The sequence below is a fragment of the Schistocerca cancellata genome, chromosome 6 (assembly GCF_023864275.1).
Source record: "Schistocerca cancellata isolate TAMUIC-IGC-003103 chromosome 6, iqSchCanc2.1, whole genome shotgun sequence".
Taxonomy (NCBI): domain Eukaryota; kingdom Metazoa; phylum Arthropoda; class Insecta; order Orthoptera; family Acrididae; genus Schistocerca; species Schistocerca cancellata.
The window spans coordinates 350984840-351010479 of record NC_064631.1 but is presented as its reverse complement, the minus strand read 5'-3'; positions in this window follow the sequence as shown (position 1 = coordinate 351010479).

Genomic DNA, 25640 nt, shown 5'->3' with positions numbered 1-25640 from the left:
AAACGCAAAAAAGTTATGTTCAAACCTTATCCCCACAACCACACTCCCCCTCTCCTCCTCACCAACCAGCTTTTCTAGTACTTTATTTATAGAGCTCCCTCTTGCCACTGAAAAAAAATGTGCAGCTGCAGGAATTATTTACCATACAATTTGGACTTCAGTGTCTGGGTTATAATGCCATCAGCTTTTTTGTGCACTTATGCAGCAAAATTAACATTTGTTTAAACTTTACCTTTGATTGTAAGAATTTTAACTGCATAAAATTAACATTTAAATCATTTTGTTTGTCGGTCCTAATTACCAAACTTTTGTGCTTGTAAGGTTTAAGCCTACAACGAACTATAAACTTAAGTAGTCTTTGCATATCGTTTAAAAAAGTCCTTTTGTCTTTCATTACGCTGAAGAGAGAGCTTAAATTAAAAATGTTAACAAAATACCCGACTAATCCTGTGGTGTAATGGCCCAGTCAATAAAGACCAAAAAGGTCAAATATGAGACATAATTCGTGTAGATGCAGTTTTCTGTATAGTGGTAGAGGGACCGTCATGAAAAATATAATAGAAATCCCGACCAGTGAGTGTGATTCTAGAGGTGGAGGTGAATTTGAAGGTCACTTACTTACGTTTTCTGCAGTGACTCAAAAAACGCAGCCTCTAGTGGAAACATAAGACAGTAAAAAAAAAAGGCACTTAATTTCTTACAATGGAGTGCTTGTTAATTTTTTTCTCTAGAATTAATAGTTTCTGCAAAGAGATGGATAGAATATTGTACATCTTGAGCAATGTGAAGGAGCCTTACTTTAAGTAGTTTTTGTGTGCCAGCCAGAGGTAATTTCCTTACTTGACAGATGACAAGTGTTAGATGTGAAATTGATCATCTCGATTTCCTCTATGCACTATGGTATGTTGTAAACAGTTATCATTCATACCTTATATTTTCTCTTGATTTTGAAAGCAAATCTCAAATTTGAGAAGCTCAATCAACATTTACGTATTTATGAGTGAGTTGTTACTTTTTCACCATCGACATAGCATCACACTTGATTTATATTGTTGGCGATTATGTGAATCACGCAAGTGGTCTTCAACCACCATTCACACAGTGTGGTATGCGGAGCAACCGTCCCAACAGCTTACTGTTCTGCACTGTTTCTGTGGAGTGGATCACAGAGCGACTCAGGAGTCACTCCTCTCCCCGCTGCTCACATGGAGAGGATTGCAAAGCAACTCAGGAGTCACTCCGTGGCTCATTCACTGATTCAGCTCGTGCCTCACTTTCTTGACTCATCATATCTCCATCTATTGGATATTTCTCTTTATAGCAAGAATGGTCTGTACATTATATAATTACTTTTACATACATAATAGTGCATGTTTATATTATTTTTATATATTTATCGATTTAACCTGATCAGGTTAATGCCTTCAGGGCCCCTCCTACAGAAGACCAGGGCTATACCTGGTGGTCCATTGATAGTGACCGGGCCAAATATCTCACAAAATAAGCATCAAACGGAAAAACTACAAACAACGAAACTCGTCTAGCTTCAAGGGGGAAACCAGATGGCGCTATGGTTGGCCTGCTAGATGGCGCTGCCATAGGTCAAACGGATATCAACTGCGCTTTTTAAATTGGAGCCCCCATTTTATTACATATTCGTGTAGTACATAAAGAAATATGAATGTTTTAGTTGGACCACTTTTATCGCTTTTTTCGTCCTTTGTAGTTTTTCGTGAGATATTTGGCCCAGTCACGATCAATGGACCACCTTGTATAAGAAGTTACAAAACACATATCGTCATATTTTTAATACGAGCTGTTTTCTTCTTATTTTTGCATGTAGAAGTAATTTGCCTGTTACACCCTTATGGTTGAAATTGTTAATATTTTCACTTTTCCTTGATCTTACTAAAGTTCTTCAGCCTACTGGGGAATAATTCATCATTAACTCTGGTATTCTGATGTCTTCCATTGTTGTGACATAGTCCTTTCAGTTATTTCTGTATTCCTTAATCAGCTCATTTAAGTTTTTCGCTCCCACTCTTCTCTGATGTCAGCATTCATCCACAGGTAGTGTGTACCCAGTACTCACTGCCGCTCTTCTCTGCTGTCAGCATTCATCGACCTATCAGATAGTGTGTACCCAGCTGCTCTCTTAGGAACAACATCACCAGTTGTCATAATCTTTGTTCATTACTTTTTGTTACAATTCACAACTCATTTCCATATGTCAAAGTTGGTACCACCATCGTTTTGTAGAACATATCCTTTCTATTGTTACCTTGCTTCTAAGGGTTCTATAGATTATTCCTGTAATGTAATTAAATTTATCTACCTTCTTTTGTATGTCCATTTCTGTGAAGAATGAGATAGTGCCTCGTAATAAATTATTTACTCTTTCTATTTTCTAATCATTTAGTTTCATTTGGCTAGGAATTGAGTCATGGACCGTGAAAGCCATGATTATTATTTTCTTTGGAACTACAAGTGCATTACGTAACTTAGCTGCTTTGAACGAAGTATGAGCAGCTGTTTTGAGTGTGTTCTCAGCTCCTAAGAAGTCACCACCTGGGACATATGGCGAATATCGAACTAAATAAATGCAGGTATTTAAGTGTTGCATATTTGCTTAGATACAGACGCCCCTTAAACTGGTGGGAAGCCGAAACAGTGCTGTACCCAATGCTATGTCAACTGGCTCTGAAACTATTATGTATCCCAGCTATATCACTGCACTGTGAGTATATCATTTCAAAAGCGGGAGAATAAGCTCAGAGAAAAGAAACCAACTCACTTCGAGTAAAATAGGTCAAATTTTGTTTATAACCAATAATATTGATCAGTTTTTCCACCTTTGTTGCATATATTGTCATAGTAATTGTAAATGACAACTGTAGATATTTAAATTAATTAGAACTCTATTACAAAGCTTGTATTGTCAGATTGTGTATACCAGCTATTCTTGAAATATGAAAACGTGACTGGACGATACTTTTAAAATTTTCGCACTAGATAAAAATTTATACGATTTTGTTGTAATACTTTTAGCTTGCATAACAGAAAAAATGATGAACTTTAAAATCTCACAATTACTAGGGAAGTAAATAAACCTATTACTCTTTGTATGCTCTTTTAAAATAGAACAAAATGAGATAAAAATACAAATAAATTGACCTGAACGCAAGGAGCCTTCCTTTTATTTATTTTTATGAATGAATGGTGAGTGAAGAGTCATGACATAGAGGTAATTCATTCTTGTGAGTAAGCAATTCTGGTCTCATCTCTGAAAAGAATGGTTTTGTCCATCTCAAATGTGGACACCTTCTTTGGGTCTCACAGCTCGCATACATAACTGAGGTTACCAGCCATTTACATCAGTGTTTACACAACTATGTCTGCTTAAATGTGAAACTACTTTTACGTTAATATGATGTTTTGGCCTTCCAGCTGCGTCGTGTGGTTGATATTCCACGAGATTCTGACCAAGTAAGGCCTACTCGTTGGTCATTGTCAAATGGAATGACTTCTGCTGAGCTGCTGGTACGCCCTCCTTCTAGACATCGGCGTCGATGTCACTGGTACCCCAGGTAGCACCAAACAGGATCATTCATTGACTCCGCATTCAATACGCCCGCTCAACGTCGTGATTGCTCGATCCCCCGCTGCGCTGAGCCGTTTCTATTAATGGCGTGTCAGTGGATTTTGTTTCAATTGCTTCTTTATTGCACTGCCCCAAAAGCCACCATTACGATTCATGATACAGGTGTCAAACATTATCCAATGACAGTTTTCCAAAGGAGGCTCAGTTAAAGAAGATTTTTCAGGGTAGTGTTGGCGATAAAACGTCTCATGCTCCTTCTTGCGTTGTTCTACAGTGCGCATTGTTTAATCTATGTAAATTTGGCAGCATTCGCACGGTATTTTGTAAGCCCCACGTGTTCCGAGGCCTGCCCCAACGTCATCGTGACTCAGTAACTGCTGGAAACCTGAAGATCGATTTGATTTTGTTTCTCTTCAGCAGGCGGCCTACCTTACTCGACACGAAGCCATAGAACCATGAAAATACGAATTTCTTTTCTTACGCCTTGTCAGTGGTCCTACTGCAATTCTTACTTGATATCACTTCATGTAGCTAAACAGTGGTAGTGTTGTTACCGAATACTTTGCGTGGCATATTCAGCTCTTCAGGTAGCTTATCGGTGTCTGATGTTGCATGATGTACGAAAGGTTGTATCACAGTGCGCTTCTGTGCTGCGTGATGATGGCTGATGGCGAGAAAGTACATATCGGTGTGAGTTTTCTGTTGACGATGTGGCCAAGGCATCTGTTTTGTTTGCAGCAGACGAGTACGTCCAGGAAGGGTAAGGCATCGTCTTTTTCACCTCTCACAGTGAACTGTATGTTACCGTTAATACTGTGGAGTTGTTCTGGGAACTCGTTAGGGTTTTCACGTATTTGGAGCCAAATATGATATAGGCATTGGCTACGTATCGACAAAAATATAACATCAGGCGTTAATGGGGCAATATCCTCGATTTCTCTTTAAAAAGGTTTTACATTACTGGAGCTACCCGACATCACATTGCAGTGCAGTGCGTTTGAGTAATAGTGGCCTTTGTAAAAAAAGGGAGTAGGCATAAGGGTTTGCGTAAATTCCCATGCAATGTTACCGCGACAAGACACTGCATTATTACATTATTTATGAACAGGGTGGCCCATACGATGCAGTACGAGGTGGTTATAACTAAGCTTTCGCTGGTTGCGAGAGCCCACATGACAAACGAGTGATCGTAGGATAATGAATCTTTTAGAAAAATTTGTAAGGAGAAGCGGAAGAGAAATAACGAATAAACCAATCAAAGAAAATCATTTTAATTTCCATATTAGACGGTGACATTTGTTAATTACGTCCCTGGTTACAAAGATTACGAACTTCGTTCATTGTGATGACCATCTGCATCCACGACAGCCTGGAACGTCACTAGAAGTTGCTCTGCTGCCGCCTGAAGCAATGGAGAACCATAGACTGTTCAGCTGTCGTTACATAGTTCGTGCAGAGCTTGAAGACTGCAAATTGCATCCAGCATTCTAAGTCATGGCAACACTAACTTCTTCAATAATTTGTGGCACAATTGGCCGTCTGCCTCTCCAAGGAGCAATTCTCAAATTGCCGGTTAATTCGAACTTTCGAATCATATTCTTCAACCCCTGCACAGAAACAGAATTTCCCGGTATTCCTTTAATGCGCTGATACTCGAGAAGAGCAACAGCACTATTGCATTTGTTTTGAGAAAACAGGTTTACGAGTTAAGCTCTTCTCTCTTTGTCCATACCCATGTTGACTGTCGGAAACTTTAATACACATTAATGCTTGTGTTTCTAAATCTACACCGCTGTACCAGTGCTGGCGCCCAACGCCAAATTATGACATTGGAACTACTAATAACGCAAATCCTGCAGCGTGCCGTCTGAATAACATTCCTATAAAGTTGGTTACACATCCGGTAAACAGTTTTCTGTCTAGACTGACTTAAGTGCCGAAAGTTTAATTGTAACCAACCTGTACATTTTCCTTCTCTTTTATCATGTTTAGCGTATATTTATCCAAATATAGACGCCTGTTCTACACACTCTGCCATTACTGAAAAGTACAGCGCTAGTGTATTTCATGGCATGACACAAATGGATTCCATCATTGGCGATGTTCGTGGAAGCTTCTTATTACGTTCTTGTGAAATGTCCTCTATCTCCTCCCGGATTGCGACTTTCAACACCTCACTTGTTTTTTCACTATTTCATACGACTGTGCGGTAGCTCACCAGATGACAACCTTTGTGCTGTCCTGGTTCTTTTCATAAAATAGCGTAGGGTCTGTGTCCGAGTGATATCGTAAATTTAGTTTCTTTCCAAACCCATTCAGATCCAAGTTTGCCTCATCAAGCGTCTCAAGACGATTTATTCAAAATGCGCCATCCTGCTTAATTTCTTCCGTAAAATTATGCAGGAATCGCGCCTACTCACTTTACCTTTCAGCCGTAGGTGTTTAGCCACTTGCAGATTATGAGGATGATATTTTAAACCCTGTTTCACAATCTGCGGTAAATAAATACCAAAGATATGTCTTGTTCTGGAATGAACATAATCGCGCTGGAATATATGAAATGTATTCGCAGTTTCGAATATGGACAACCATCAGCTGTATAATGGAATGACGGAAGAAATATTGTGCCGGACTGGGACTCGAATCCAGATTTCCCTGTTATCGCGAGCAGTTGCCTTACCACTTGGTGATCGCAGCACGCTACATGTCCAGACCCTAACTACCATACGTCGTCAGCCATGTGTCTACAACCTGCAGTCCTACATCCGTTATGTATGCTCCCCTACAGGCGTGAGATTTTAATTGCAAGTCGCTTATCCGTTGTCGGCGGATAAATACGATACCGCAGGGCTTGCACTCACATCTGAAGAAACATTGCAACGTATTTGGAACAACACAGCAACTCGTCGAGTTGTGTTCTTGCGTTCGAAATGTCATCTCAGGTCCCTATGCTTCACATTTGTTACAGAACCCATCTTACGCCTCTATTTTATCCATCTAGATGTTCTCCTGCTCTCTGGAGCACGGAAGATGCAGTTTTTTCCACGGCACATTGCGCATTGAACAGGCGAAACAATCTCCACATGACAAAACTTCTCCATTCCCTCAGTTCGCACCTGCACTGGCCAAAGCTCCATACTGAATTGTATGGCATACTATGTGGGTCCGACTGGATACGGTAGGCAAGGAGAGCACAACTAAATGTTGGAAGGGTGACTGAAAATGTACGTGAACAGACAAACAAATGATTAGATATTCAGGAAAAGTTGGATGACAGTCAGGTTGGTATTCTTCCTCGGTTCAAGGCGTCTCTGGACACGTCTTCGCTGGTCATCTGGGCTCAGTTCTACTCTAGACAATGAGATTTCAGAGCTAAGACGTCTCCAGAGACGTCCTCGACAGCTGTGGGATACCACTTCACTGTCACCTGCCACACGACCACACACCCAGAAGTGATGGTCCGGAGTGCCATTTCGTTTCACAGCAGAACCAGTTTGGTTGTCACCCGCAGCACTCCTACAAGAAAGTCGTATGTCGTTGATATTCTACATCCCGCTTTGTTGCCCTCCACGGCAAGTAGTGCAGAACTTACAAACAAAATAATGCGCGTGCACACATGGCGAGAGTTTCTAATGCTTGTCTTTATGCTTGATAAACCCTACCCTGGCCAGTAACGTGGTCGGATATCTCCCCAGTTGAGAACTTTCGGAGGATTATGGACAGGACCCTCAAACCAACTCGGAATTTTGACGATCTAAGGCACCAATTGTACGGAAATGGGCACTATATCCGTCAGGAGGACAGGCAACACACTATAGCAAGCCGAATAACTGCTTGCGTAAGGTTCAGACGTGCACCAACGCGTTATTGACTTGCTCAATTTGTGAAGTCCTATCTCTTAAACAAATGATCCAGTTTTTCTGAAACTGTAATCATTTCTTTGTCTGTACAAGTACCGGGTGATCAAAAAATCAGTATAAATTTGAAAACTGAATAAATCACGGAATAATGTAGATAGTTGTTGTTGTTGTGGTCTTCAGTCCAGAGACTGGTTTGATGCAGCTCTCCATGCTACTCTATCCTGTGCAAGCTTCTTCATCTCCCAGTACCTACTGCAACCTACATCCTTCTGAATCTGCTTAGTGTATTCATCCCTTGGTCTCCCCTTACGATTTTTACCCTCCACGCTGCACTCCAATACTAAATTGGTGATCCCTTGATGCCTCAGAACATGTCCTACCAACCGATCCCTTCTTCTGGTCAAGTTGTGCCACAAACTTCTCTTCACCCCAATCCTATTCAATACTTTCTCATTAGTTATGTGATCTACCCATCTAATCCTCAGCATTCTTCTGTAGCACCACATTTCGAAAGCTTCTATTCTCTTCTTGTCCAAACTATTTACCGTCCACATGTTTCACTTCCATATATGGCTACACTCCATACAAATACTTTCAGAAATGACTTCCTGACACTTAAATCTATACTCGATGTTAACAAATTTCTCTTCTCCAGAAACGCTTTCCTTGCCATTGCCAGTGTACATTTTATATCTTCTCTACTTCGACCATCATCAGTTATTTTGCTCCACAAATAGCAAAATTCCTTTACTACTTTAACTGTCTCATTTCCTAATCTAATACCCTCAATATCACCCGACATAATTCGACTACATTCCATTATCCTCGTTTTGCTTTTGTTGATGTTCATCTTATATCCTCCCTTCAAGACACCATCCATTCCACTCAACTGCTCTTCCAAGTCCTTTGCTGTCTCTGACAGAATTACAATGTCATCGGCGAACCTCAAAGTTTTTATTTCTTCACCATGGATTTTAATACCTACTCCGAACTTTTCTTTTGTTTCCTTTACTGCTTGCTCAATATACAGATTGAATAACATCGGGGAGAGGCTACAACCCTGTCTTACTCCCTTCCCAACCACTGCTTCCCTTTGATGTCCCTCGGCTCTTATAACTGCCATCTGTTTTCTGTACAAATTGTAAATAGCCTTTCGCTCCCTGTATTTTACCGCTGCCACCTTTAGAATTTGAAAGAGAGTATTCCAGTCAACATTGTCTAAAGCTTTCTCTAAGTCTACAAATGCTAGAAACGTAGGTTTGCCTTTCCTTAATCTAGCTTCTAAGATAAGTCGTAAGGTCAGTATTGCCTCATGTGTTCCAGTATTTCTACGGAATCCAAACTGATCTTCCCCGAGGTCGGCTTCTACTAGTTTTTCCATTCGTCTGTTAAGAATTCGTGTTAGTATTTTGCAGCTGCTGCTTATTAAACTGATAGTTCGGTAATTTTCACATCTGTCAACACCTGCTTTCTTTGGGATTGTAATTATTATATTCTTCTTGAAGTCTGAAGGTATTTCGCCTGTTTCATACATCTTGCTCACCAGATGGTAGAGTTTTGTCAGGTCTGGCTCTCCCAAGGCCGTCAGTAGTTCCAATGGAATGTTGTCAACTCCAGGGGCCTTGTTTCGACTCAGGTCTTTCAGTGCTCTGTCAAACTCTTCACGCAGTATCGTATCTCCCATTTCATCTACATCCTCTTCCATTTCCATAATATTGTCCTCAAGTACATCGCCCTTGTATAGACCCACTATATACTCCTTCCACCTTTCTGCTTTCCCTTCTTTCCTAGAACTGGGCTTCCATCTGAGCTCTTGATGTTCATACAAGTGTTTCTCTTACCTCCAAAGGTCTCTTTAATTTTCGTGTAGGCAGTATCTATCTTACCCCTACTGAGATAAGCCTCTACAACCTTACATTTGTCCTATAGCCATCCCTGCTTAGCCATTTTGCACTTCCTGTCGATCTCATTTTTGAGACGTTTGTATTCCGTTTTGCCTGCTTCATTTACTGCATTTTTATATTTTCTCCTTTCATCAATTAAGTTCAATATTTCTTCTGTTACCCAAGGATTTCTACTAGCCCTCATCTTTTTATCTACTTGATCCTTTGCTGCCTTCACTACTTCATCCCTCAAAGCTACCCATTCTTCTTCTACTGTATTTCTTTCCCCCATTCCTGTCAATTGTTCCCTTATGCTCTCCCTGAAACTCTGTACAACCTCTGGTTCTTTCAGTTTATCCAGGTCACATCTCCTTAAATTCCCACCTTTTTGCAGTTTCTTCAGTTTTAATCTACAGTTCATAACCAATAGATTGTGGTCAGAGTCCACATCTGCCCCTGGAAATGTCTTACAATTTAAAACCTGGTTCCTAAATCTCTGTCTTACCATTATATAATCTATCTGATACCTTTTAGTAACTCCAGGGTTCTTCCATGTATACAACCTTCTTTCATGATTCTTAAACCAAGTGTTAGCTATGATTAAGCCGTGCTCCGTGCAAAATTCCACCAGGCGGCCTCCTCTTTCATTTCTTACCCCCAATCCATATTCACCTACTATGTTTCCTTCTCTCCCTTTTCCTACACTCGAATTCCAGTCACCCATGACTATTAAATGTTCGTCTCCCTTCACTATCTGAAAAATTTCTTTTATTTCATCATACATTTCTTCAATTTCTTTGTCATCTGCAGAGCTAGTTGGCATATAAACTTGTACTACTTTAGTAGGTGTGGGCTTCGTATCTATCTTGGCCACAATAATGCGTTCACTATGCTGTTTGTAGTAGCTTACCCGCATTCCTATTTTCCTATTCATTATTAAACCTACTCCTAGATTACCCCTATTTGACTTTGTGTTTATAACCCTGTATTCACCTGACCAGAAGTCTTGTTCCTCCTGCCACCGAACTTCACTAATTCCCACTATATCTAACTTTAACCTATCCATTTCCCTTTTTAAATTTTCTAACCTACCTGCCCGATTAAGGGATCTGACATTCCACGCTCCGATCCGTAGAACGCCAGTTTTCTTTCTCCTGATAACGACATCCTCTTGAGTAGTCCCCACCCGGAGATCAGAATGGGGGACTATTTTACCTCCGGAATATTTTACCCAAGAGGACGCCATCATCATTTAAATCATGTAGATAGAGAGGTACAAATTGACACACATGCTTGGAATGACATGAGGTTTTATTAGAACCAAAAAAATACAAAAGTTCAAAAAATGTCCGACAGATGGTGCTTCATCTGATCAGAATAGCAATAATTAGCATAACAAAGTAAGACAAAGCAAAGACGATGTTCTTTACAGGAAATGCTCAATATGTCCACCATCACTCCTCAACAATAGCTGTAGTCGAGGAATAATGTTGTAAACAGCACTCTAAAGCATGTCCGGAGTTATGGTGAGGTATTGGCATCGGATGTTGTCTTTCAGCATCCCTCCAGATGTCGGTCGATCACGATACACTTGCGACTTCGGGTAACCCCAAAGCCAATAATCGCACGGACTGAGGTCTGGGGACCCGGTAAGCCAAGCATGACGAAAGTGGCGGCTGAGCACTCGATTATCACCAAACGAAACGCGCAAGAGATCTTTCACGCGTCTAGCAATATGGGGTGGAGCGCCGTCCTGCATAAACATCGTACGTTCCAGCAGGTGTTTATCAGCCTGGCTGGGGATGATGCGGTTCTGTAACATATCGGCGTACCTCTCACCCGTCACGGTAGCAATTACAAAACCAGAATCACGCATTTCCTTTAACAAAAATGACCCGATAACGGTAGATGTGGTAAATCCAACCCATACCGTCACTTTTTAGTCCTGCAATGGAGTTTCCATGACAGTTCTAGGATTCTCGGTAGTCCAAATTCTGCAGTTGTGGGCGTTGACAGACCCTCGGAGCGTGAAATGAGCTTCGTCGGGCCACAACACGTTACTCAACCAATCGTCATCTTCCGCCATCTTTTGAAACGCCCACACCGCAAATGCCCTCCGCTTCACTAAATCGCCACGTAACAGTTCATAATGCCTATGGATTTTGTACGGATGGTATCGGATGGTACGCCTCAGTGGCAACCAAACAGTAGTGTATGGAATGCCGGTGCGACGTGCGACTGCACGAGCGCTGACTTCCCCGTGCACAGACGAACCCGCTACAGTCTCCATTTCTTCCTGAACTGTCTCAGCAGCATTACGCCTTGTGCTCAGTCAGCCACTATGGGGTCTATCGTCTAAACAACCCGTGGCTTCGAACATCGAAATCATTCTCACCACAGCTGCATTTGTCGACGGACCTTTACCCGTTCGAATCCCCTTCCTATGGCGATAGGATCGTAACGCTAAACTAGCACATTGCCCATTCTGATAATACAGCTTCACTAAAAGCGTCTTTTCAGGTAACGTCACCATGCTGCGACTGCTGGCGCATCTGATTCTCTCTCTCATTACAGTTCCTTTTATACACGATTGTCATGCGCAGTCACTGACGTTTTGCCGTCCAGCGCTATCTGTCGGACATTTTGTGAACATTGTTTTTTTTTTTCTAATAAAACCCCATGTCATTCCAAGCATGTGTGTCAATTTTTACCTCTCTATCTACATTATTCCGTGGTTTATTAAGTTTTCAATTTTATACCGACTTTTTGGTCACCCGGTACATTACGTATAGCGTTTTCCGTCCGATTCAGGTAATTCGTTCGTCGTGCTTTCTTTCTTCTTTTTTTTTTAAGTGTATTATATGATCTTAATCATTGGTGTATTTCTTTTGTGGTACGCTACACTTGAATTCTATTAAACGTGTTCAGTGGTGCACTTCGGCAACTCCGTTTGATCGCGGAGAAGATTTCAACGTAATTCGCCTGCTACTACGTACGCGTGTAGGTCGGTGGGTCACCTGCGCGCGCAGCGAAACACCAGCAAGCGCAGGGCTGCTGCCGGGCAACGGGGCAGCCAGGAGGAGGGGGCGTTGTGGAGGAGCCCCGGGGAGCAGTAAGGGCGCGGAACAGATTTCAGCGGCTGCCGGCGTTTCCCTGAAGAATAAAATGTCCGCAGCGCAGCGCGGCGAGTCTGGCTTTCAGGCGCTGAGGGCGCATGTGCACGCCGTGCCGAAAGAGCGCAGCGCGGGAACGAGACGTACAGCGCGGCCGACGCGTTTTACGGCCACAATGCTCTGCATAATGCACCGCCGAATCGGCAGTATAAATGCACGCTCCAAGAATAAGCCGACGCGCCATGTGACGTGTGCGAAAACCTGACGAGTTTCGTCACGTAGCTGCAGAGTAATTCACGAACGAGGGCAGCGAGGAAATGTGTGTGTCGTAACGTCGTGTAACACCGCGCGACCTGGTGCTCTTAACAATAGGGCACCAGTGAAGTCGCGCGTTGCTATCGTGGACTTTCCACAAATCTGTAAAAGATGGGCAGTTGCGGTTTGACAGGTGTTGAGCGTCTCTCTGAAACGTGTGTCCTGTTTAAAGATGCCATCAAGTTCCCAGACACCTGAGGCACTTTATCGGGGGCTTACAATTGCATACAAACTGACCTGCTGTTAAGCTTGAGCCTTGTTGGTGACTCAGTAATGCAGATAGGACCTGGATGCATTCTCAGCCCTGTAAAAAGAAGGAAAGAAAAACAGTCTACACGTAAGCCAGTGGGGAACCCGACGCGAGCAGCGACTGGCGACGCAATTCGCCATAGGGGTTAAAACCGATGTTTGTATTTTAGTTATGAATAGCCGATGTTTTTCGGTATGCCTTTGGTCTCTGCTGTAACAGGATTTTTTTTTCATTTTTTACTGATAATCGTGTAAAAACCGGCATATCATTTTCCTATAATAGCAGTGCTAAAATTTTTGGTTTTTAAAATAAGACTTTTATTAAAACGTGGGATGCTTGTAAAATTTTCATCCGTTTGAAATATCAAATTTTTATAGAAACTGGGTAAAGTAATCAGAAATATTTTAATATAAATGCCTACAGTTAGAAACAAGCAGCGAAGACTTGACATAAGAACCGCTACGCCACTGAAGAGACAATAACGTGTCTATGATAATTAAATCAACACCCCAGCTGCAAACAGCCCTAGGTAGCTCAGATGGATAGAGCGTCTGCCATGTAAGCAGGAGATCCCTGCTTCGAGTCCCGGTCGTTACACACATTTTCAACATGTCCCCAATGATGTATATCAACGCCTGTTTACAGCTAGGGTGTTGATGTAATTATCATTTCATTCTAGTGACGCTGTACGGTCATCAATGGTATCTGTTCTTTCGGGAACAGATACTACCCTCATATACAATAACGTATCTGTTGCCATGTGGCGTGGCCTCTTGGACGGTACACGTGTACGAGCTGTGTCCAACATTTGTCCCCAGTTAGTATGGTACTTTCTAGCTGTCGTTCTCGGACATCAGTTGGATTACAGAATTGTTCAATTCTTTGTTTGCAAATATTTTACGAAGCGCAGTAGGAAGGAATTACAATGCTGCATTTACTTTTAAAGCTAACAACGGCGGGAGCACACAAACTTGCAGTATAATGTAAGAAGAAACAAAGTGCTTCTGGGAAGACAGGTTAAATTTGATTGATATACCTATAATTTTATTGTCTTGCTATAAATTCTGGATAGTAACTGAAGCCTTAATTCTGTTGTTGCTCAGGGTGAAAAATTGACGCCGTCCAAAACTGACGATGCTGAAACCTCATCAGCTTGTGTTCTTTTCGCTCTCGTTGTCACCGTGCCCACCTTCTTCACCTTCGCAACCACTGCAGGAGCCAAATAGATCAATTTTTGCCGCAGCTCAACCTCATATCGATTTTGATCTCCAACTCCTTCACCTTCATTGGAATTTTTCAGTATTTGCTCGAAGTCTGCGTCCATTACTGGAAGTAATATCAACAAAAACCGAAAATCTGATATTTCAGAAACCGGTTATTTTGAGTGGTTTTAATATTTATCTTAAAATGGAGACAAAAAGAACCGCTGAACCGATTGCCGATTGCTTCAGCGACAACCGCCAACCCTAATTGGCAGTTCTATACAGCATGGTACTTCCATGGCAATGACATTTGAGTTTATTTGTTCCGTGCCGGCTGACGTCCGGGCGTTTTTCGAAACAAGGTCGGGAAGTTTGAACCAAGCCTGTTAGTAGTGTTACTTAGGATCAGCCGTTCTTTGGGTGACACTAGAAATCGAGCCCAGCAGTGATAAGACATCATGACAGGGAACTCAGCGACTGAAAGATAAGAAATGGGGAAGAAGAACTAAACTCCCAGTCAAAGGCCCTCTGTGGTTCTTTGGATCGTCATTGTAAGGTTTATTCTGAAGATAATTTTGCGTGATTTTGATAGGAGGGAATGTTAAGTCATTTGCATGCTGTTTCGCACAGAGTATTCGGACGTTGTGTTCTGGAGGTATGTCTCTCTGAGTCAGGTTCCAGACTTTGTTTCGTTCTGGAATTCATTCAGATGCCTGTTGTCATTTTGCGACACTCTCATTTTCAATTTCATGTCAGACGGTCTTTCCCTCAGTGCAGTTTTAGAATATATAAATATTCTACTCTGTTCCAACTTGGAACCACTCCTGTAGACAAAAGACACCGAACGAGCACCGGAATACAGCGAGTGATCATCGCGGCCAGAACAATGGCATTTCTCCGATTGCTACTCGGTAATTTTACCTGGAGAGTGAGTAAGTAAGAAGAACTAACAGGACACGAACTACGCTACTATCAGCATCACAAGCTAAATTATGGGTACAAGGACATGTGGAGACAAAATCCATCAGCTATTAATCAAGTGCCTCACCAGCAGACCGATACGTCGCGCCAACATCAGCCAACTGCTTCTGCCATCATGCATCAGCCATTCCATTAGGTCGTTAGTAACCCCCCGACCCCCTTAGAGGATACAGTTACTGAGTTCGTATGTGCTCCGTCAAACTGGCCCTGAGAAACTTTAGTTCATGACTTATACATTATAATAAAAGTTTATTCAAAAAAGCAGTGCCTCTACACAAACAGAGGTAGCTAGTTTCAACATTACTACTTGCGTTTGTCAGGGCAGTAGGCCACTTTTGACATTTTGTAGCATCTCAAAAGGCAGATTCCAGAAAGTAGCCAGCACCTGCCCTACCACCGCCACGAACGTTATTACGAACTCTCCGTTGGTAAATAAATCAAACGTGAAGCGTCAACCACGCAAGAAGCCATCTCGTAAATCGTCAGAATATGTAGATTCCATTTCACCTGACGGTTTTAACGATATGGCTATGGAGACATTGAAATAAGAAGTCTATATGTGGCAACCATATAGCCCCCAGGATCCTCACCCCGACAGAGTGAGAGGGGTAAAGAAAATTCTCACCGATAAATGGGACTTACACTACGGTGGAACATTACTGCGTTCAGGCCACACTTGGAGAAAGTGAAACTCCTACCGAAGGTATGTCGGCGATCATCCCCTGTGCTTGTATTTCCGGGAAGCACATTTTAAACTTTCTGACGCCCCTGCGTTACGGTGTTAGCCCTCCACAGCAAGGATGACCCGACTGAGCTACGGCGCCATGTCACGGATTGCGCGGCCGTTCCCGCCGGAGGTTCGAGTCCTCCCTTGGGCATGGGTGTGAGTTTTACTCTTAGCATAAGTTAGTTTAAGTAGAGTGTAAGTTTAGGGAGCGATGACCTCATTACTTCGGTTCCTTAGGAATTTACACACATTCGACTGTGCCAAGGACTGACGGAAGAGTAAATGTGTTTGTCAATTACACACACCAGTCATCTGTTCTGTCCCTGGTTGCTGAGCTGCAAGCGGTTGGTTGATGCTCAAGTAGATCAAAGGAATGCTATATGCTCTTTATATTTCCCACTACAAGAAGAGATAGATTCTAAGGTCTCTCAGATCTTACAGAACATCTCTCACGACCTTTCCTCCCACTGGAAGTCAAGCTGTATTTGCTCCAGGGTTCGAACCTCCTGATGTCTCTGGAGCTATGTGTTTTCAACACAGGCAATCCCACTGTTATTGGATTATCCTCAATAATAGAACTCTTTTTCTATTCCCAGCCCTTATAGACTCTGTTCTGTATGAAGTTGCTGATGACTTTCATTCTAATGACCACTTCCCACTATGGATTCACCTACCTTCAGGGCAATCCATGAAGTAAGCCGCCACGTTCTTTTTTCTTGTTGAAGCTATTCCCGTGTTTCTGTATTTCTACCTCTTCTCTGAGCAAGCTGGTGTGATAGTGTTTCTCTACAGCCAGGACTTCCGTGTCGGCGAATTTTACTACGTGCTCGGTCTCACACAGTGCGTGTTCTGCCATGGCTGATTTCTCCACCCGCCCCAACCTGCAATGTCGATTATGTTCTTTGATCCTTGTGTTGATTGATCGTCCAATCATTCCGACATAAACTTTTCCGTATGTGCATGGTATGCGGTATAATCGCCACATTGCAAGTGGGTCCCTTTTCTTCTTTGCCGATCTAAGACACACTTGGATCTTCTATGTCGGTTTGAAAATCGTCTTTACGCCGTGTTCGCACAATATACGGCCGATTCTGTCCATCACTATGGGAACGTATGGCAGAAAGGGCGTATCCTACAACACTTTTTCTGATTTGTTACTTCGCCGAGTGTTTGGCTCTGTTACACTTCTAGTATAACTTGTGGAGTACCCATTGCTCTTCAGAATACTTTCCAGGTGTTGCATTTCGCGTCCGAGGTGCTGCGGCTCACATATTCGTCCTGCTCGCGTTACGAGCGTATTAATCATGCCTCTTTTCTGGCTCGGGCGGTAGTTTGATAAAATGTGCAGGTAGCAGTCTGTGAGTGTGGGTTTTCGATACATGCTGTGTCCCAGGTTTTGTCATCCCTTGTGACCAGCACGTCGGGAAATGGTCGTTTTTGCACCTTTCTACTAGCATGGTAAACTTTATGTTGGCATGGAGGCTGTTCGGGTGTCTTAGGAAGTCACCAAGCTGTTCTTCACCATGTCTCCACACAACGTAAGTCCGTGACTCTCTGGGGCACGTCGGTTCCACTTTACCGCAAGACATCACAAGGGTCTTTCATAAACGCCTCACCACGAGCTGTTTCACGTAGAATGGCAATCTCTATCAACAGCTAGAAGATGTCGCCATGGGCAGTCCTCTTAGTCCAGTGGTGGCTAACGTCTTCATGGAACATTTCGAAGCACAGGCACTGGACTTGGTGACTTGTAAACCTAAGGTTTGGTAGAGATACGTCGATGATACTTTCGTTGTGTGGAGCCATGGTGAAGGACAGCTTAGTGACTTCCTAAGATACCCAAATAGCCTCCATGCCAACATAAAATTTACCATGGAAGGCGAAAAGGACAGAAACTGCCATTTCCAGACATGCTGGACACAAGGGATGGCGAAAACCTGGGACACAGCATGTATCGAAGACCCACACACACCGACCGGTACCTGCTCATTTTATCAAACCATCAGCCGAGCCAGAAAAGAGGCGTGATTAATACGCTAGTAACGCGAATATGTGAACCTCAGACGCGAAATGCAATACGTGGAAAATGTTCTGACTAGCAATGGGTACTTCACAAGTTATATTAGAATTGTAACAGAGCCAAACACTCGGCGAAGTAACAAATCAGAAAAAGTATGTAGGATACGCCGTTTCTGCCATACATTCCCAGAGTGTTGGACAGAATCGGCCGTATGTTGCACAAACGCGGCGTAAAGACGATTTTCAAACCGACAAAGAAGATCAAAGAGTGTCTTAGATCGGAAAAGGGGAAAAGGGACCCACTTGAAATGTGGCGATTATACCGCATACCATGCACATGCGGGAAAGTTTATGTCGGAATGACCGGGCGATCAATCAACACAAGGATCAAAGAACATAATCGACATTGCAGGTTGGGGCGGGTGGAGAAATCGGCCGTGGCAGAACACACACTGTGTGAGACCGAGCACGTAGTAAAATTCGCCGACACGGAAGTCCTGACTGTAGAGAAGCACTATCACACCTGCTTGCTCAGAGAAGATGTAGAAATACAGAAACACGGGAATAGCTTCAACAAGAAAGAAGAGAGCCTTAAGGTAAACGGATCTTGGCTTCCCATGCTGTAGCGAAATGCTATAGCATGTAGCAAGAGGAAAACCACACCGGAAAGGGGCCGCGAGCTCGGCTGCAGTTTCGTGCTGGGGAACGTCTGTAAAATCGTTAGATGAACGTCAGCCGAAGAATCCGAGGCGGAAGCCAATAGGCAGTTCGTCAACATGTGGCCACGAAAGCCTTAAATAACTGTAACTGCTGAACCATCTGGCTGTATTCGAAGACCGAGGCAGTGTCTAGCAATGGGTGGACCAAATCACATTTTTGATATACCAAGCCATTGCGAAGTTTCCTGGTTATCTGTCAGCCTGTATCTCGATTGACTGATCCATGCCGCTCAACAATCCGGGTCAGGTGTGCGGTTCTGCGACGGTTTAAATGCCGCCCATCAGCCGCAGACCTCATAGCTTTTCCAGTAGCGAGAGCCGATGTTCGATGTATAATGAAGGAGAGCGAGAAAAGACGTTGGCATGCTCTTCTGGACCTTAATAACTGATCCACTTGTTCTACGAAAGTATAGGAAACCATCAGGAGAATATATGGCAAATCCCGTTGTTTACCTACAGCAGCGATGCTGAAGCAATTGTGTCTCCTAAAACGTCCGAATATACCGACAATATAATGACAGAGCATTTTGCGACAACTACTTCCACTGCCGGCCAGGATCCGTGTTGTGCCACTACCGAGCAACGACGGAGAGGGGTCAGTCTGATTTCAGATTGAACATTTCCTACAACTGCCCTTTCACCATGGGGAACAGCATTTGGCACTGACAGGGGCTCGTAATACTGCACTCGATCATGAACAAATCCAACAAAGCATGCTGCGGAACTTGCAAGCAGTATCAAAGTAAATCTACTTATAATTTGTTAATCAGGAGTGAACGACAAGAAAATATACCAATTCTTGAAGGGAGGTAATTCTGATGCGTCTCCTCCAACCAGGAAAGAACGGGACGTGTGACAGTAGTTACCGAAGCGTCGCCTTTACAGGCTGTGCAGGAAAGACCTTGGAGCAAATGGTCATTGAGCAGTGGCGGGACCGGCGCCAGTAGTATGAGGTGCATTCAATTTCTAAGGCCTCCGATTTTTTTTCTCCGGACTGGAAAGAGATAGAAACATGCGCATTGTTTTAAAATGAGGCCGCGTTCATTGTCAATACGTCCCAGAGATGGCAGCACCATACGGCAGATGGAATTTTACCGCCAGCGGCGAGAATGAGAACTGTTTTAAATACTTAAAATGGCGACGTTTTCCTTACTTGAACAGCGTGCAATCATTCGTTTACTGAATTTGCGTGGTGTGAAACCAATTGAAATTCATCGACAGTTGAAGGAGACATGTGGTGATGGAGTTATGGATGTGCTGAAAGTGCGTTCGTGGGTGCGGCAGTTTAATGAAGGCAGAACATCGTGTGACAACAAACCGAAGCAACCTCGGGCTCGCACAAGCCGGTCTGACGACATGATCGAGAAAGTGGAGAGAATTGTTTTGGGGGATCGCCGAATGACTGTTGAACAGATCGCCTCCAGAGTTGGCATTTCTGTGGGTTCTGTGCACACAATCCTGCATGACGACCTGAAAATGCGAAAAGTGTCATCCAGGTGGGTCACGAATGCTGACGGACGACCACATGGCTGCCCGTGTGGCATGTTGCCAAGCAATGTTGACGCGCAACGACAGCATGAATAGGACTTTCTTTTCGTCGGTTGTGACAATGGATATGACGTGGATGCCATTTTTCAATCCAGAAACAAAGCGCCAGTCAGCTCAATGGAAGCACACAGATTCACCGCCACCAAAAAATTTCGGGTAACCGCCAGTGCTGAAAAAATGATGGTGTCCATGTTCTGGGACAGCGAGGACGTAATCCTTACCCATTGCGTTCCAAAGGGCACTACGGTAACAGGTGCATCCTACGAAAATGTTTTGAAGAACAAATTCTTTCCTGCACTGCAACAAAAACTTCCAGGAAGGGCTGCGCGTGTGCTGTTTCACCAAGACAATGCACCCGCACATCGAGCTAACGTTACGCAACAGTTTCTTCGTGATAACAACTTTGAAGTGATTCCTCATGCTCCCTACCCACCTGACCAGGCTCCTAGTGACTTTTTCCAACAATGAAAGACACTCTCCGTGGCCGCACATTCACCAGCCGTGCTGCTATTGCCTCAGCGATTTTCCAGTGGTCAAAACAGACTCCTAAAGAACCCTTCGCCGCTGCCATGGAATCATGGCGTCAGCGTTGTGAAAAAAGTGTACGTCTGCAGGGCGATTACGTCGAGAAGTAACGCCAGTTTCATCGATTTCGGGTGAGTAGTTAATTAGAAAAAAAGTCGGAGGCCTTAGAACTTGAATGCATCTCGTATCTCTGACATGAGTACGATCGATTTATTAGTATAGAGGTTTGTCTTGGGGCTTGGGCAGGCTCGGAATATAAGCGAGTGCCGACTGCGAGTAACGAGAACAACGCTTTGAGAACGGAAGGCGGCGGTGCGAGAGTCGGCCATTGGCTGGCGGGCAGAGGCGAAGACGGCGTGCCTGAGGCCAGGCGGCGGTTATCACGTGGTTATACCGGAGGCGGCGGGAGTTGGTCGGCGCTGTGCATTCTCCGGCAACCTCGTGAGTTGTGGATGTGGCCGCTCCCTTGGAGGGACACGCTGTTAAGGACTTGCGAAGCGATGGTCTGACATCTTTGCAAAATCGCACCAGCATCAAGACACCCAGTTAAGTACTCCAATTACGAAGAGCGCTTAGTTAACTGTGATTGTGATCGCTCTTGGTACAGTAAGACGTTGCCGGACGCGTGATGTTATGTGTGTTTGATTTCATTTGATGCCTCTTACTAAGTGTGTGCTCTGCTTCCGCATAATATTGATGTATTTGCAGAACGTTAGTTCATTAGCTATTATTAGCAAGTGTTTAATTTGCTTACGATATCGGTTAATCCATGTCAATATGTCCTCTGCAGCCAATCAGAGTTTTTATTTGTAAAGGTTACGGTGTTGAGCTTTGCAGGCCCACTTAAGGTGGCCAGTAGGTTTGTCATTAAGTTCTAGTGAATGTCAGTTCTCGTGATCCAGTTCATTTTCCACTCTTAGCGTTTGTTTATCAGGTACTGTTTCACTTAAAGAAAGGACTTGCGAGTGAAGTTAGTTGTTGTTGAGCCTTGATTTCATAGTGTTAATTTACTGGTCAATCTTGAATGTTAAAGTTAAGAAAAGTTTTTTGGCCTCGTGTTGTCGGGTGCGGTCTGTGTTTCATTGAGCTGAGGCAGCGGGCAACCGAAGCGCAGAGCTTCCCTTTAGATTACAAGGTTGGCTTACGGGCGGTGGACTTCGCCTAAGCTCGTGTGTTCCTCTTCGGTAGCGTTTGCTGGGTTCACATTTCGGTGCCCTACTCGATGTGGGGTTGCAAACGGAGCCACGTCTTGGTTCCAACGGTTCCACCGTTCGTGGTTAAACTTCGGCCTTACAAGCTTGGGCCTTACTTCTGATGTTACACATTTACGATTCTACAAAGTTGTAACTTTATATGCCGTAAAAGTCCATCTTACAAGCCAATCAACATTTGAATAATTTCGTGGTTCGCTCTGCAAGGTTCTCCAGTCTAATAATTTCCAAGATTGCCCAAGTTCCGTTTTAATAAATATGATCTAAGTATTCGTGTTAAAATTGAGGCTGTGTGTCCACTGTTATTTTACATGTAATGTTAAAGTTTTGGAATTAAAAGGGTCTTAAATAACGCGTCTTAACTAGAGTTGTTTTGTTGGAGTCATGGTCAGACTCAGCCTTAGTGGCTTCTGTCAATTTTTATGTGAGATTGTTTTTGGCAGTTAATAAACACATTGAAATTGAAATGTTCACTTTATTGGATTAGCTCTTCCACTCCCTTTAAATTTAAGGTTAAACAAATCAGGTGTAAAGTAAAAACGTTCCAGCCATCTTTCTTCTGGCTCCTTTGCCGCTCTCAGTATGAAATCAGAAGATGTGTAGCTACTGCCCACAAAGTGATCTTACTTGAGACGGCTATCCAGTAAGTTTCCTGTGTAAACAGTATTGTATAGCGATATTTTTTGACATCTAGGGATAACATCTTTGATTAATAATAATAACGTCCTGAGTCGAACCTAATCTCTCCTTAAATTATTAATAAAAATACTTTCTTGAATGGTATCAGATGGTTGAAAACCAATGTATGATACTACCTCAACTTCTTATTCTGATTTCAAATCTGTTTTCAGTTTTTTTTCTATCACGTACAATTTTACCGCAATTTGTCTTCAAATAAATCGTTATGCCAGTAGGATATGCCTATTATTAGGGTGAAATTTCTTAAATACGCTCCTCCTTTATTTTGTTACACCTATTGATGCTAGTTGTTATTGTGTGACCTTAAAGGTGTTGTTTATCTCACAGACTTTCATTGTGATTAATTTGTATATTTACTGTAAGACAGCAGTAATAGAACAGTTCACCTATTGTTTGTAGTTTCTACAGCGCCACTGCTCACCCAAATGTTCTCTGTTAGATTTACGGAAATTATACAGTCCTTAAGCAGAGAATGGTTGTAACAGGCTTTATGAAGAAAGCTTATTTCAAAGGAAACTTGGTGACCAGGACAAGAGCCGGGCACCAAAGACAGTTTGCCACTGTTGTGTTGACACGTTAGTGTTGTGGACAGAAGGAAAGAAAACAGAGCAATCCATTTCTAGTGGTGTGGAGAGCGCCTAAAACTCATCTTAATGACTGTTACTTCTGTTTAGTTGATGTTCAGGGGTGCAATTCGAAAAACAAGAGACAAATTGTGTATCCGTGGATTAATTCACATATCAGACCAGTTGCAGATGGAGAATATCTGATTGCTCCATTTCCTACGGCTGTTTAAGACAACGTAGCAGAAAATGATGGTTGAACTAAAGTCGATGCAATTACCAAAAACGATACTGATGCCTACCAGTCTTAGTGCGATTTTGCCTCACAACTATTCTGAATCTGCGAAACTACTTGCCACCCTTCTGGAACCAGAAACACACTATTCATGTTGCAGATATAGAGAGGAAGAACAAGTTCCTTTATTCCCACAGAACGAGTCCTTGGTTTACTGCAATAATACAGTGTGTTAATGCATAGTGGAAATGTATGGATACATTCCTCTGGCACATGAAAGATACCTACGAGAACTTGAAGATACTCTGAAGAAACATCTAGCATAAGGAACAAAAATGACTTATCTGTTGTGACTTCAAAATTATCGGAATACTTTTAGAGGATTCAGAAATTGCCTTGCTTTCTATTCAAATGCGACAGTCGGTGAAGGCAAAGGCATTGGAGTATGAGAGTTTGGCCAGAAGTGAGAAATTTTCTTCTTGGAACTAAAAACAACTTACTTCCACTACTACGCATGAAACTGGCCTTAATGAAGCGATTTGTAAAGCCTCTGCCACAGGATGCACCCGGCGTCAAGTACCTTTCCAAGGTATTTGCCTTCGTTACACAAACTGATAGCTGAAATTTTTGTTGGTACGTACATAAATCAATTGGTGAAGAATGAATATTTTAATAAAACAATGAATAAGAGAGACAAAGATGCTCAGCATTCCGATCTGTCACTGGAAAGTGAGTAGTGAATAACGAAGATCCTAAGTACAAAGTTATTGTTGAAAATATTTTGCAAAATTTCAAGGACATAGGTTGTAACGTGAGTGTGGAAGTCCACTTTACATATAGACTACTTTCCGGAACATTTCAGACATTATCGTGAAGAGCGGGGTGAACGTTTCCACCAGGATAATAAGGAGATAGAGAGGAGGTACCCCTAAAAATGGAATGCAGCTATGTTGGCTGACTGCTGTTGGATGTCGAAGACGGACAATCATCACATACAAGCATCTGCAAGCAATTCAAAGAAGAGAAAGTTTAAAAATTAATGGAACACTACTGACTTCTTGTTTTTAAAAAGGAGTCACGACATAAAATTAGGAGAGTTCTGTAGAGTATATTTTAAATGTATTTTATTATTAAGTGTGTTTTGATTAAAAACCCGCCTATTCCTGCGTTCAGAAGTTAAATTCTACAAAATATTACTTCTTATTTTGTGTAAAAATGTGATGGGCTAGACAAAAACGGAAGTTATTCCTCAATAAGCTAAAAATGATTCAAACACATCTACTTTCAACAAATCTTGTGATAAAATGTTTTAAAATGTGGACTAGTGAGATCGTCGCCAGTGGCGGGCGAAGGCTTCTGGCATCAGAAGTCAACCCAGTTCTGCCAATGGCCTTGTCAAAGAGGGCGGAGGACTGGACATACGTCAGGAAACTGCTTTGCCCTTGGGGCGGGAAACTTCCCCTGAAAAGTGGAAGAATCAGCAATGATAAACGCTATGAGGATGCAGAAACCAGTGGAAACCACAGCAGGACAGGCAGAATATGTTGGTCGTAGCAGAAAAAGTACATTATGTGATCATAAGTATCGTCACACCCCAAAAACATACGTTTTTCATATTAGGTGCACTGTGCTGCCACCTACTGCCAGGTAGTCCATATCAGCGACCTCAGTAGTCGTTAGACATCGTGAGAGAGTAGAATAGGGCGCTCGGCGGAACTCACGGATTTCGAATGTGGTCAGGTGATTGAGTGTCACTTGTGACATACGTCTGTACGCGAGATTTCCACGCTCCTAAACACCCATAGGTCCAGTGTTTCCGATGTGATACTGAAGTGGAAACGTGAAGGGACATGTAGAGCACAAAAGCGTACAGCCGACCTCGTCTGTTGACTGACAGACCGCCGACAGTTGAATATGGTCCTAATGTGTAATAGGCAGACATCTATCCAGACCATCACACGAGAATTCCAAACTGCATCACGATCCACTGCAAGTACTATGACAGTTAGGCAGGATGTGAGAAAACTTGGATTTCATGGTCGAGCGGCTGCTCATAAGCCACACATCACGCCAGTAAATGCCAAACGACGCTTTGTTTGCTGTAAGGAGCGTAAACATTGGACGATTGAACAGTGAAAAACGTTGTGTGGAGTGACGAATCACGGTACACAATGTGGCAGTCTGATGGC